Below are 15,416 nucleotides of genomic sequence, written 5' to 3' on the forward strand. Positions count from 1 at the left end.
AACACTGCCCTGCCCACAACAAGGGCAGAGCACAAATTGGTGCCATGAATCAAGAAGATCAAAAACACTGTCCTGCCCTCCTCAAGGGCAATATCGGGCTCAACAAAGGAAGAAATCCAAAGAAAAATCTCACCATTGCTTGCAACAAGGATCGAACACGGCACCATGAGGAATCAAAGAACTAAGCCTTACTTTGGTACCAAGAAAATCAAGGAAAAAGTGTAGCGTGTGCATTGCCCGAGTTTCGAACACGGGACTTCAATTTGGAAACATTGCCCTGCCCTCCGCAAGGGCAGGGTAGCATTTTGTTGTGGCACGGTCAGCGCACCATTCTGGCGCACCAAGGGAAGTCTCAGCAGCACCAGCAGCACGCACGGGCATCATTCTGGCGCACCAAAAATTCCTGCCCTGCCCTCTACAAGGGCAGGGCAGCATCCTGCAGCACCAACACGCACGCACCAAGGCACCAACGGCCGCACGCATCATTTTCTGCCCTGCCCTCCACAAGGGCAGGGCAGCCTCCTGGAAGCAAATTTTTTTGGGCTAAAAATTGAATTAAAAATCCAATTTAATTCATTTCTTCACCAAATCAAAAGCCCATCCAAATCTCAAGATCCAAGAATAGAAAGTGTATAAATAGGAGCTAGTTTGATGTAAATTAGGAACCTTTCTTTTGAGCTTTGAATTTTGACTTTTATTTTGAAACTTTTGAATTTTCTTTAAGAGACTTCACGGAGATTTCTGAGAATTTGGGAGGAGAATTGATCTCTCTTCTTCCTGGTTCTTGCTTGGGCATTTTTACTTTTCTTGTTTGAGTCTTGGGTGTCAAGAATTGAGGGAATTCTGTCTCAATCTCCACTCAAGAGCTCTTTAATTTCTTCTCTGCATAATTAAGTTCAATTACATTCCCTTTACTGCTTCTTCTTTAATTTCTTGTTAATTGCTTTGGGAATTTGGATCTGGGAAGGCAATTGAGATCTAGACTTTGCTATCTAGTCTTTGGAGCCCTGAGATCCCATTTTCCTTTTGGTTCTTCTGTGAACCTCTGCTGCAACTCAATTTCCTTTCTGTTTGAATTCTGAGTATTTCCAATTCATCTCTTGCTTTATTACTTGCTGCAATTTAATTTCCATTGCTTAAATTCTGAAATCCCAATCCTCGAATCCCTTTTTCATTCAAGCAATTTATATTTCTTGCACTTTAAGTTACTGCAATTTACATTTCTTGCACTTTAAGTTTCAGTTATTTAATTTCTTGTTCTTTAAGATTCAGTCCTTTTACTTTCAGTCCCTTTTAATTTCTGCAATTCTTCCCTTCCCCCTTTACATTTCCTGTTGTTTAATTGCTGTTGGATACAAAACACTCAACCAATACTTGATTCGCTTGACTAAATCAACCACTAAACTAAAATTGCTCAATCCTTCAATCCCTGTGGGATCGACCTCACTCATGTGAGTTATTATTACTTGATGCGACCCGGTACACTTGCCGGTGAGTTTTGTGTCGGATCGTTTTCCGCACATCAAGTTTTTGGCGCTGTTGCTGGGGATTGAAATAGATTGACAATGATTAAGTGAAGTGGAGGTCTAGATCAAGCACTTTTTCTTTATTTTTTTCTTAACACACTAACTGTTTGAGAAATTGCCTCTATTAACTCACTAACAGTTTATCTCAATTAACTGCACTCAATTCTCAAGCGTGCTGCTGTTTGTTCATCCTGATTGTTTGCGTACCACAGGAAATCAAGTTTCTACAGACAAAGGATATCATGACATGAAGCCACCACTTATTACACTCATCAAGAACAATTGTTCTTATAACGGAAATCTATTGGAAGATCCTCAGCAGCACATATCCACTTTTCTGAGGACTTGTAATGCTGTCAAAACTGATGGTCCAGATCATGACACTTATAAGATCCTGTTATTCCCTTTCTCATTAAAGGGTGAAGCTGCAAAATGGTTTGAAACTTTTCCCCAAGGAAGTATCACTAGTTGGGATGATTTGGTCACCAAATTTCTGGCCAAATTCTCCTCATCCAGACAGATCATCCAGCTGAAAGAGGAGGAACATCTATTCACACAAGGGGAAGAAGAACCACTCTTCAGGGCCTGGGAAAGATACAAGAAAGCAACTGATAAAGTGGGTTTCCGAGCTTTTTATGAAGGACTAACCCCAGAAACAAGAAAAGCAGTGGATTACTTCTCAGATGGCTTACTCAAAGCAACAACAACTGCCCAAGGAATTGCAAATTTTAATGACAAAGGAGTCATCAACCAACACTCATGCGAGAAACCACAGAATGCAATTTCAGAAAAAGAAGTGATGAAACTTGAAGGAATGAAGGCATCCATGAACCTGAACAAACAAATGCACCATCAAACACAGCAACACATAGAGCTGAGGGATGGAAAAGTTGATTGCCTGCAGCCTGCTGCAGTGAATGCCCAATTTCCACCATGGAGACCCCATTCTTATCTAAGAATGGGGGAGTCCCGACATCAAGAACAAGGAAGTTTCAACCAGGGCAAATCCACAACCACCAACAACCAACATCACTCATCCACCAACGCTAATCAGAGCCAATACTCACAAAACACACACTTCCAGACTCATTCCAACTGGAGAAGGACTGAGTACCAAAATCACGAAACAAGGAACTTCAATTACAACAACCCCAACTTCACAAACCAGCAAAGACACCATTATGGTAATAACAACTACTACAGACCACCACCACACCCACCCTTCCAACCTTTAACATCTCATAACCGACCAATCTCACAAGATTCTCAAAGGATCACGAACTTGGAGATCTTAATAGAGAGAATGATGAAACACCAAGAGGAGATAACAAGGAACCAAGAGATGTCAATCAGAGGAATTGAGGAGCAAATAGCTCAACTGGCGAAGTACTTTGTAGAAATGGGTGAGAAGAAAAAAAATACTTTCCTCAGAGCCACTGAAGACAAGCCAACTAATGATGAAGATGCCATAAAGAAGGAAGGATGGAAAAGGATCATAGAGGAAAGTGGGAAAACCTTGGACAAAGAAAGTACCAGCCAAGAAAAACACAACAAGGAATTCTTTCAAGGAGAGACAGGGGATAGAACTAAAGAAAAGCAGAAAATCCCCACTGGAAAATTTTCACTAGGGGATAGAGTGAGGATCAACATTCAAACCATGAAGGTGTCCCCACAGTTGTCTGATCACTACATTGTGACGAAGATCCTTCCACAGGAATTCATAGAGGTCATCAAAGAAGAGACCGGAAGGAAATTCACAGTGAAGAAAGACAAGCTAAGGCACTGTGATTTTCAACTTTCATGATCAGCAGAATGGAAGATGTCAAGCTAGTGACAATAAAAGAGCGCTTGTTGGGAGGCAACCCAACCTGAGGTAGTTTTCTTTTCATAGCTTTTTCAATAAAAATGTTGAATAATTGGTATGGATTGCAAGGAGCTAAGTTTGGTGTTACACACCAAAACAATTTAAGGGAGAATGAAAGATTCTAAGTTTGGTGTTCCACCAAAAATCTCATTTAAAAACACATTCTCACCTCTTGCAAAGTGCTAGCTCTAAGCAATCAAACAAATTATCCAACTATTTAACTGCTTTCTAGCTTTAATTCCATAACCTCTAGCAAGGATACAAGGTTTCACATATGGTTAACTTGTTGCATCAGAGGTAGTGGCAATCAATTAAGTTTGGTGTTCACACACCAAAATCCAAGAGCCACACTCAATTTATGCATACTAACCATACACTTAAGGGCTTGAGAAGCAAGCAACTTTGGGAATTATGCAGGACATGAGTCAACAATTGAAAATATTGTGCATCTTAACTCAAAGAAAACACAACAGAAGGAAGAATCAAAGGTCTGCAACTTCAAAGGTTGTATCTAAACTTAATCCTTGCTGCTGTGTACTGCTTTGAACATGGGAACCATTATATATCCGGCTAAAGTGTTTATCTAGTTACAAGTGAAGTTGTTTTATTAAGCATGCTAATCTGCATTATGCTTGTCATTCATCACTTAGCTTGAATTTTGTTTTGTTTCCCATATGCTTGAATAAAAGAGATTTTGTTTGAATTGAAAAGTAAAAATTTTGCATAAGTAGAATGGAAGTCAATGGTGGTATATGTGTTTGATTAAATGAATAACTCATGAAATAAGTGCTGCATAATATCATTTTCATTGAAGTGTGAACTAGCTTGCTGTTATAAAGGTTCCTATCAGTAAAGAAAAAGCCCTTGAGAACAAAAAAATAAAACAGAAAGAAAAGGAAGAAGAAAAAGCCAATGTGGCAAGAAAAACAAAGAATAAAGGCTGGACACCAATAGCTTGGACCCTAGGACACATGCATGTGGTGTTCTTGTACTAGGATATGCTTGGATAAGTAAATTCTAAGGGGTATTTTAAAACCCGGTCACTTAGATCAACTGATTTGGGATGGCCAATTGAAAGTCCACAATAAAGAGCAACCTAGATACAGAACATTTAGTTATCCAAAGAGATGCTGGGCATCAATGATCCTAGGAAGAAGTAGTGAGCTATGTGTCTGTGGTGGAAGATGTTGAGAAAAAAAATAAAGCCAAAGGCTACTACTACAACATTAGACACCAAGCCTTCAAGAATAATAAGCTTGATAAGCAACATGAGAAAAGAAAAGTTAGCAAGGGAGCAAAGAAAGAATAAACCTTATAACAGCAAGTTTAGCAAGCCTTTGAGGAAGAATGTATATTATGTAACAGCAACAATAATTGAGTTATCATTATCTGCATAAAAACCCCATGAATCACATTCTGCTATATGCCTAATAAGGATATGTTTCTTTTCTTGTTCATTTCATTTTCTCTTAGTTTTGATGCTTGCTTGGGGACAAGCAAGATTTAAGTTTGGTGTTGTGATGACAGGTGGTGCACGAAATTGCAATCACACTTTGCAATCCCGCACAACTAACCAGCAAGTGCACTGGGTCGTCCAAGTAATACCTTACGTGAGTAAGGGTCGATCCCACGGAGATTGTCGGCTTGAAGCAAGCTATGGTTATCTTGTAAATCTTAGTCAGGATATCAGAAATTATCAGGATTGATTGTGAAAAGCAAAGGAACATGAAATAAGTACTTGTTATGCAGTAATGGAGAAGAGGTTGAGGCTTTGGAGATGCTCCATCTTCTGAATCTCTGCTTTCCTACTGTCTTCTTCATCAAACACACAAGGCTCCTTCCATGGCAAGCTGTATGTAGGGTTTCACCGTTGTCAATGGCTACCTCCCATCCTCTCAGTGGAAATGTTCAACGCACCCTGTCACGGCACGGCTATCCAGCTGTCGGTTCTCGATCATGTCGGAATAGAATCCAGTGATTCTTTTGCGTCTGTCACTAACGCCCCACAATCGCGAGTTTGAAGCTCGACACAGTCATTCAATCATTGAATCCTACTCAGAATACCACAGACAAGGTTTAGACCTTCCAGATTCTCTTGAATGCCGCCATCAATTCTAGCTTATACCACGAAGATTCTGATTAAGGAATCCAAGAGACATCTACTTAATCTAAGGTAGAACGGAGGTGGTTGTCAGGCACGCGTTCATAGTTGAGAATGATGATGAGTGTCACGGATCATCACATTCATCCGGGTTAAGAACAAGTGATATCTTAGAACGGAAGCAAGCATGATTGAATGAGAAACAGTAGTAATTGCATTAATCCATCAAGACACAGCAGAGCTCCTGATGAGCGGATAATTTGTATACTTTTTGGCATTGTTTTTAGTATGTTTTTAGTATCTTTTAGTTAGTTTTTATTATATTTTTATTAGTTTTTAGTTAAAATTCACTTTTCTGGACTTTACTATGAGTTTGTGTGTTTTTCTGTGATTTCAGGTATTTTCTGGCTGAAATTGAGGGACCTGAGCAAAAATCTGATTCTGAGACTCAAAAGGACTGCAGATGCTGTTGGATTCTGACCTCCCTGCACTCGAAGCGGATTTTCTGGAGCTACAGAAGCCCAATTGGCGCGCTCTCAACGGAGTTGGAAAGTAGACATCCTGGGCTTTCCAGCAATATATAATAGTCCATACTTTGCCCAAGATTTGATGGCCCAAACCGGCGTTCAAATTCACCTCAAGAAATTCCAGCGTTAAACGCCGGAACTGGCACCTAATTGGGAGTTAAACGCCCAAACTGGCACTAAAGCTGGCGTTTAACTCCAAGAAGAGTCTCTACACGAAATTGCTTCATTGCTCAGCCCAAGCACACACCAAGTGGGCCCGGAAGAGGATTTTTATGTCATTTACTCATTTCTGTACACCCTAGGCTACTAGTTTCTTATAAGTAGGACCTTTTACTATTGTATAGAAATCTTTTGATCACTCCAAAAATCTTTTGATCACTTTTAGATCTCTAGATCATCTTTGGACATTTTGGTTCTTAGACCTTTGGGAGGCTGGCCATTCGGCCATGCCTAGACCCTGTTCTTATGTATTTTCAACGGTGGAGTTTCTACACACCATAGATTAAGGTGTGGAGCTCTGCTGTACCTCGAGTATTAATGCAATTACTATTGTTCTTCCATTCAAATTCCACTTGTTCTTTATCCAAGATATCACTTGTTCTTCAACATGATGAAGGTGATGATTGACGCCCATCACCATTCTCACTCATGAACAAGGTGACTGACAACCATTCTTGTTCTACACGCATCCGAGGCTTAGTGAATATCTCTTGGATTTCTGATTGCATGATGCATGGTTGATCGCCTGACAACCGAGTGCTCGCCTGACAAACGAGCCAGCCATTTCGTGAGATCAGAGTCTTCGTGGTATAGGCAAGAACTGATGGCAGCATTCAAGAGAATCCGGAAGGTCTAACCTTGTCTGTGGTATTCTGAGTAGGATTCAATGATTGAATGACTGTGACGTGCTTCAAACCTGTAACCTACTGGGCGTTAGTGACAGACGCAAAAGAGTTATTCTATTCCGGTAGGGGAGGGAACCAAACCGGTGATTGGCAGCACTGTGACAGAGTGTGTGCATTAGCTTTCACTGCGCGGATGGGAGGTAGCTGCTGACAACAGTGAGACCCTATACGAGCTTGCCATGGAAAGGAGTAAGAAAGGATTGGATGAAGGCTGTAGGGAAGCAGAGAGACGGAAGGGAAGGCATCTTCATACACTTGTCTGAAGCTCATACACCAATGATATACATAAGTATCACTATCTTTATCTTCTATGTTATTTTCGTTCATCACCATATATATCTGAGTTTGCCTGACTAAGATTTACAAGATGACCATAGCTTGCTTCATTACTAACAATCTCCGTGGGATCGACCCTTACTCACGTAAGGTTTATTACTTGGACGACCCAGTGCACTTGCTGGTTAGTTGTGCGAAGTTGTGTAATGCCATGGTATTGAGCGCACCAAGTTTTTGGAGCCATTACCAGGGATTATGAGAGTTGTGAAAAAGTATAGTTCACAATTTCGCGCACCAAGTTTTTGGCGCCGTTGCCGGGGATTGTTCATGTTTTGAGCAAGCTTTTGGTAACATCAGAGCCAAGATCCGGCAACAACATCAAATTTTTGGTGTTATTGCCCGGGATTGTTTAGGCTGGACAACTGACGGTTCATCTTGTTGCTTAGATTAGGTAATTTTTTCTTCGAAATTCTTGAAGATGAATTCTAGAGTTTCATGATGATTTGTTGAAATCTGGCTGGCTGAGAAGCCATGTCTAATCTAATTGGACCGAGGTTTCAACTTATCACCACAAGAGCTTGTTGATTTCGTATCAATCTTGCTTTTGGAGCAGTGATTTGCTAAGGCTTGGCTGACCTTTGGTCATGTCTAGTGTTTTGGACCGAAGCTTTCCTTGAAAGCTTGGCTGGCTGTGAAGCCATGTCTAATTCCTGGACCGGAGTCTTAGACTAGCATTGCACTGATTCCTGGAATTCTCATTAAGAATTTTGATACCTTTTTTCCACTTAATTTTCGAAAAAAATACAAAAAAAAAATTTGCAAAATCATAAAAATCCAAAAATATTTCTTGTTTAAGTCTAGAGTCTCATCTTAAGTTTGGTGTCAAATACATGTTTTTGTTATATTTTTTCGAATCCATGCATATATTTTGTGTTCTAATCTTTGAATTCTATTGACTTGAAGTATTTTGTGTGTCTCATATGCATTCTCATATTGTTAGTGTCAGTAGTACACAAACTGCTAAGTTTGGTGTCTTGCATGCATTGTTATTTGATTCTTGTTGCATTTTGATTATTAAAAATCCAAAAATATTTTTAAATTTGTGTCTTTTCAAGTCAATGATACAAGGAATTGAAGATTTAGAACATACTGCAGAGGAATTATACAGAAAAAGCTGAGCATTCAAAAATGCCCAGTGAAGAAGGCAGACTGGCGTTTAAACGCCAGCCAGGGCACCTGGTTGGGCGTTTAACGCCCAAAAAGGTAGCATTTTGGGCGTTAAACGCCAGAATGTATACCATTCTGGGCGTTTAACGCCAGGATGGTGCCAGGGGGAAGATTTTGTTTTCAAAATCAATTTTTTTTCAAGTTTTCAAAGTTTTTCAAAACCAAATCTTTTTCAAATCATATCTTTTCAATCAAAATGTTTTTAAAATCAATTTCTTTCCTTTTTCAAAGATACTTACTAACAATTAATGATTTGATTGAACATTTTTTACCTTTTCTATTAAGGAAGGTTTTATGCTTGAATCATATCTTTTCTTGTTAGGCAAGTCATTAGTTTTTAAAATCAAATCTTTTCAAATTATTTTTCATTCATATCTTTTCAAATTGTTTTCAAATCATATCTTTTAAAATTGTTTTCAAATCATATCTTTTCAATCATATCTTTTTAAAACCATAACTTTTCAATCAATTTTTTTTAATCACATCTTTTTCAAAATAGTTTTCAATCAAATCTTTTTAATTTCTAATTTCAAATTCTTTTTCAAAAATCACTTGATTTCTTTCTCACTTTGAATTTTCGAAAATTATCAATCAAATTTTCAAAATGTTTTCAAAAGCTCTTGATTGAATTTTCGAAAATTCTCTTCCCTCCTTCCCACATCCTTCTATTTATGGAGTACTACTCCTTCTAAATGCACAATTCGAACCTTATCTAATTAAAGTTCGAATTCTCCTTCTCCTTCTTCTTTCTATTTCTCTTTTCCTCTGACATTTCAAGGAATCTCTATATTGTGACATAGAGGATTCCACATTCTCTTTTTCTCTTCTCTTTCTTATGAGCAGAAGCAGAGACAAAGGCATTCTTGTTGAAGCTGACCCTGAACCTGAGAGAACCTTGAAGCGAAAGCTAAGAGAGGCCAAAGCACAACTCTCTTTAGAGGACTTGACCGAATTCTTCAAGGAAGAAGACATGGCAGCCGAAAACAACAACAATGCCAACAATGCAAGGAAGGTGCTGGGTGACTTTACTGCACCTACTCCTGATTTCTATGGGAGAAGCATCTCTATCCCTGCCATTGGAGCAAACAACTTTGAGCTAAAGCCTCAATTAGTTTCTCTAATGCAACAGAATTGCAAGTTCCATGGACTTCCAATGGAAGATCCTCATCAGTTTTTAGCTGAATTCTTGCAAATCTGTGACACAGTCAAGACTAATGGGGTTAACCCTGAAGTCTATAGACTGATGCTATTCCCTTTTGCTATAAGAGACAGAGCTAGAATATGGTTGGATTCTCAACCTAAGGAAAGCCTGGACTCTTGGGAAAAGCTAGTCAATGCCTTCTTGGCAAAGTTCTTTCCACCACAAAGATGGAGTAAGCTTAGAGTGGAAGTCCAAACCTTCAGACAGAAGGATGGAGAATCCCTCTATGAAGCTTGGGAAAGATACAAACAATTAATCAGAAGATGTCCTTCAGACATGCTTTCTGAATGGAGCATCATAGGTATTTTCTATGATGGTCTCTCTGAACTATCCAAGATGTCTTTGGATAGCTCTGCAGGAGGATCTCTTCATCTGAAGAAGACGCCTGCAGAAGCTCAGGAACTGATTGAAATGGTTGCAAATAACCAATTCATGTACACTTCTAAAAGGAATCCTGTGAACAATGGGACTAATCAGAAGAAAGGAGTTCTTGAGATTGATACTCTGAATGCCATATTGGCTCAGAACAAGATATTGACTCAACACGTCAATTTGATTTCTCAAAGTCTATCTGGAATGCAAAATGCACCAAACAGTACTAAGGAAGCTTCATCTGAGGAAGAAGCTTATGATCCTGAGAACCCTTCAATAGAAGAGGTGAATTACCTAGGAGAACCCTATGGAAACACCTACAATTCTTCATGGAGAAATCACCCAAATTTCTCATGGAAGAATCAAGAGAGACCTCAACAAGGTTTCAATAACAATAATGGTGGAAGAAACAGGTTTAGTAATGGCAAGCCTTTTCCATCATCTTCTCAGCAACAGACAGAGAGTTCTAAGCAGAATACTTCTGACTTAGCAACAATGGTCTCTGATCTAATAAAGACCACTCAAAGTTTCATGAATGAAACAAGGTCCTCCATCAGAAATTTGGAAGGACAAGTGGGTCAGCTGAGCAAGAAAGTTACTGAACTCCCTCCTAGTACTCTCCCAAGTAATACAGAAGAAAATCCGAAAGGAGAGTGCAAGGCCATTAACATGGCCGAATATGGAGAGGAAAGAGAGGAAGAAGACGCCACTGAGAAAGACCTCAGTGGGCGTGCACCACTCTCCTCTGAGTTCCTCAATGAGGAACCTTGGGAATCTGAGGCTCAAAATGAGACCATAGAGATTCCATTGGACTTACTTCTGCCATTCATGAGCTCTGATGAGTATTCTTCCTCTGAAGAGGATGAGTATGTCACTGAAGAGCAAGTTGCTAAATACCTTGGAGCAATCATGAAGCTAAATGACAAGTTATTTGGAAATGAGACTTGGGAAGATGAACCTCCCTTGCTCACCAAGGAACTGGATGACTTGTCTAGGCACAAACTGCCTCAAAAGAGGCAGGATCCTGGGAAGTTTTCTATACCTTGTACTATAGGTACCATGACCTTCAAGAAGGCCTTGTGTGACCTAGGGTCAAGTGTAAACCTCATGCCCCTCTCTGTAATGGAGAAATTAGGGATCTTTGAGGTGCAAGCTGCAAGAATCTCATTAGAGATGGCAGACAATTCAAGAAAACAAGCTCATGGACTTGTAGAGAATGTTTTGGTGAAGATTGAAGACCATTACATTCCTACTGACTTCATAGTCCTAGAGACTGGGAAGTGCATGGATGAATCCATCATCCTTGGCAGACCCTTCCTAGCCACAGCAAAGGCTGTGATTGATGTTGATAGAGGAGAGTTGATCATTCAAGTGAATGAAAAATCCTTGGTGTTTAAGGCCCAAGGATATCCCTCTGTCATCATGGAGAGGAAGCATGAAGAGCTTCTCTCAAACAGAGCCAAGCAGAGCCCCCACAGTCAAACTCTAAGTTTGGTGTTGGGAGGCCACAACCAAACTCTAAGTTTGGTGTTGAAACCCCACATTCAAACTCTAAGTTTGGTGTTGGGAGGTTTCAACAAGGTTCTGAGTGTTTCTGAGGCTCCATGGGAGTCCTCTGTCAAGCTAATGACATTAAAGAAGCGCTTGTTGGGAGGCAACCCAATGTTTTATAATTAATTATTTTCTTTTGTTATTTTATCTTTTTGTAGGTTGATGATCATAAGAAGTCACAAAAATAATGAAAAAGCAAAAACAGAATGAAAAACAGGAAGAAAAACAGCACACCCTGGAGGAAGAAGCTGCTGGCGTTCAAACGCCAGTAAGCCTTGCTGTTGGGCGTTTAACGCCCAGTCTGGCACCATTCTGGGCGTTTAACGCCAGAAAGGGGCACCAGACTGGCGTTAAACGCCAGTAAAGGGCAAGAACCTGGCGTTAAACGCCAGGAATGGGCACCAGCCCGGCGTTTAACGCCAGAAATGGCTCAAAACGTGATTTTGAGCAACTTTTGGTGCAGGGATGACTTTTCCTTGACACTACAGGATCTGTGGACCCCACAGGACCCTACCATCACTCTCTCTCTTCTTCCCCCATTCACCAATCACCTCAATACCTCTTCCCCAAAAACCCCACCCATCAAATCCCATCTTTCTCTTCACCACTCACATCCATCCTTCATAAATCCCCACCAACCTCACCCTTCAAATTCAAACCACTTTCCCTCCCAAACCCACCCTAATGGCCGAACCTTTACCCCCCTCTCTCCTATAAATACCCTTCTTCCACTCTTCATTTTCACACAACCTAAACACCCTTTCTTACCCTTCTTGGCCGAACACACTACCATCTCCCTCTTCCTCATTTCTTCTTCTTCTACTCCCTTCTTTCTTCTTTTGCTCGAGGACGAGCAAACATTTTAAGTTTGGTGTGGTAAAAGCGTTGCTTTTTCATAACCATTTATGGCATCCAAGGCCGGAGAAACCTCTAAAAAGAGGAAAGGGAAGGCAAAAGCTTCCACCTCCGAGTCATGGGAGATGGATAGATTCCTCTCAAGGGTGCATCAAGACCACTTCTATGAAGTTGTGGCCTTGAAGAAGGTGATCCCCGAAGTCCCCTTTTCACTCAAAAGGGTGAATATCCGGAGATCCGCCATGAGATCCGAAGAAGAGGTTGGGAAGTTCTTACCAACCCCATTCAACAAGTCGGAATCTTGATGGTTCAAGAGTTCTATGCCAATGCATGGATCACAAAGAACCATGACCAAAGTGTGAACCCGAATCCAAAGAATTATCTCACTATGGTTCGGGGGAAATACTTGGATTTTAGTCCGGAGAGTGTGAGGGTGGCGTTCAACTTGCCTATGATGCAAGGAGATGAGCATCCTTACACTAGAAGGGTCAACTTTGATCAAAGGTTGGACCAAGTCCTCACGGTCATATGTGAAGAGGGCGCACAATGGAAGCAAGATTCAAGAGGAAAGCCGGTCCAATTGAGAAGGCATGACCTTAAGCCAGTGGCTAGAGGATGGTTAGAGTTCATACAACGCTCAATCATCCCCACTAGCAACCGGTCCGAAGTTACCATAGACCGGGCCATCATGATCCATAGTATCATGATTGGAGAAGAAATAGAGGTTCATGAGGTTATAGCCCAAGAACTCTATAAGGTGGCGGACAAGACCTCCACCTTGGCAAGGTTAGCCTTTCCTCATCTCATTTGTCACCTCTGTTATTCAGTTGGAGTTGACATAGAGGGAGACATTCCCATTGATGAGGACAAGCCCATCACCAAGAAAAGGATGGAGTACACAAGAGACCTCACTCATCATAAGATCCCTGAGATTCCTCAAGGGATGAATTTTCCTCCACAAAACTATTGGGAGCAACTAAACACCTCCCTAGGAGAGTTGAGTTCCAACATGGGACAACTAAGGGTGGAGCATCAAGAATACTCCATTCTCCTCCATGAAATTAAAGAAGATCAAAGAATCATGAGGGAAGAGCAACAAAGACAAGGAAGAGACATTGAGGAGCTCAAGCACTCCATAGGATCTTCAAGAGCAAGAAAGAGCCGCCATCACTAAGGTGGACCCGTTCCTTGATTTCCTTGTTCTCTATTCTTCTGTTTTTCGAATTTTTATGCTTTATGTTTACCCATGTTTGTGTCTTGTGATCATTAGTGTCTTAGTGTCTATGCCTTAAAGTTATGAATGTCCTATGAATCCATCACCTTTCTTTAATAAAAATGTGCTTAATTGAAAAGGAAAGAATTGCATGAATTCTGAATTTTATAATAGTTTAATTATTTTGATGTGGTGGCAACACTTTTGTTCTCTGAATGTATGCTTGAACAGTGCATATGTCTTTTGAATTTGTGGTTCATGAATGTTGGCTCTTGAAAGAATGAGGAAAAAGGAGACATGTTACTGAGGATCTGAAAAATCATTAAAAAAATGATTCTTGAAGCAAGAAAAAGCAGTGAAAAGTATTGAAAAAAAAAAGAAAAAAAGAATAGGCGAAAAAAAAAAAAAAAAGAGAAAGAATAAGGGTTGTGATCCAAGGCAAATAAGAGTGTGCTTAAGAACCCTGGACACCTCTAATTGGGGACTTTAGCAAAGCTGAGTCACAATCTGAAAAGGTTCACCCAATTATGTGTCTGTGGCATGTATGTATCCGGTGGTAATACTGGAAGACAGAGTGCTTTGGGCCACGGCCAAGACTCAATAAGTAGCTGTGTTCAAGAATCATCATACTTAACTAGGAGAATCAATAACACTATCTGGATTCTAAGTTCCTAAAGAAGCCAACCATTCTGGATTACAAGGGATAGAGTGAGATGCCAAAACTATTCAGAGACAAAAAGCTAAAAGCCCCGCTCATCTAATTAACACTGATCTTCATAGATGTTTTTGGAGTTCATTGCATATTCTCTTCTTTTTTATCTTATTTGATTTTCAGTTGCTTGAGGACAAGCAACAATTTAAGTTTGGTGTTGTGATGAGCGGATAATTTGTACGCTTTTTGGCATTGTTTTTAGTATGTTTTTAGTATGATCTAGTTAGTTTCTAGTATATTTTTATTAGTTTTTAGTTAAAATTCACTTTTCTGGACTTTACTATGAGTTTGTGTGTTTTTCTGTGATTTCAGGTATTTTCTGGCTGAAATTGAGGGCCCTGAGCAAAAATCTGATTCAGAGACTGAAAAGGACTGCAGATGCTGTTGGATTCTGACCTCCCTGCACTCGAAGCGGATTTTCTGGAGCTACAGAAGCCCAATTGGCGCGCTCTCAACGGCGTTGGAAAGTAGACATCCTGGGCTTTCCAGCAATATATAATAGTCCATACTTTGCCCAAGATTTGATGGCCCAAACCGGCGTTCAAAGTCACCTCAAGAAATTCCAGCGTTAAACGCCGGAACTGGCACCTAATTGGGAGTTAAACGCCCAAACTGGCACTAAAGCTGGCGTTTAACTCCAAGAAGAGTCTCTACACGAAATTGCTTCATTGCTCAGCCCAAGCACACACCAAGTGGGCCCGGAAGAGGATTTTTATGTCATTTACTCATTTCTGTACACCCTAGGCTACTAGTTTCTTATAAGTAGGACCTTTTACTATTGTATAGAAATCTTTTGATCACTCCAAAAATCTTTTGATCACTTTTAGATCTCTAGATCATCTTTGGACATTTTGGTTCTTAGACCTTGGGAGGCTGGCCATTCGGCCATGCCTAGACCCTGTTCTTATGTATTTTCAACGGTGGAGTTTCTACACACCATAGATTAAGGTGTGGAGCTCTGCTGTACCTCGAGTATTAATGCAATTACTATTGTTCTTCCATTCAAATTCCACTTGTTCTTTATCCAAGATATCACTTGTTCTTCAACATGATGAAGGTGATGATTGACGCCCATCACCATTCTCA

General features: G+C 40.3%; 1 non-coding gene across 1 annotated transcript; it reads right to left on the bottom strand.

Annotated features, from left to right (window-relative positions):
• Positions 1-9,801: 9,801 nt before the first annotated feature.
• On the bottom strand, positions 9,802-9,909 carry LOC130964264 (small nucleolar RNA R71). Its single transcript, XR_009080364.1, has one exon. It is a non-coding gene; the product is annotated as a small nucleolar RNA R71 (small nucleolar RNA).
• Positions 9,910-15,416: the final 5,507 nt, after the last annotated feature.

This window comes from Arachis stenosperma, chromosome 2 (genome assembly GCF_014773155.1).
Source record: "Arachis stenosperma cultivar V10309 chromosome 2, arast.V10309.gnm1.PFL2, whole genome shotgun sequence".
Taxonomy (NCBI): domain Eukaryota; kingdom Viridiplantae; phylum Streptophyta; class Magnoliopsida; order Fabales; family Fabaceae; genus Arachis; species Arachis stenosperma.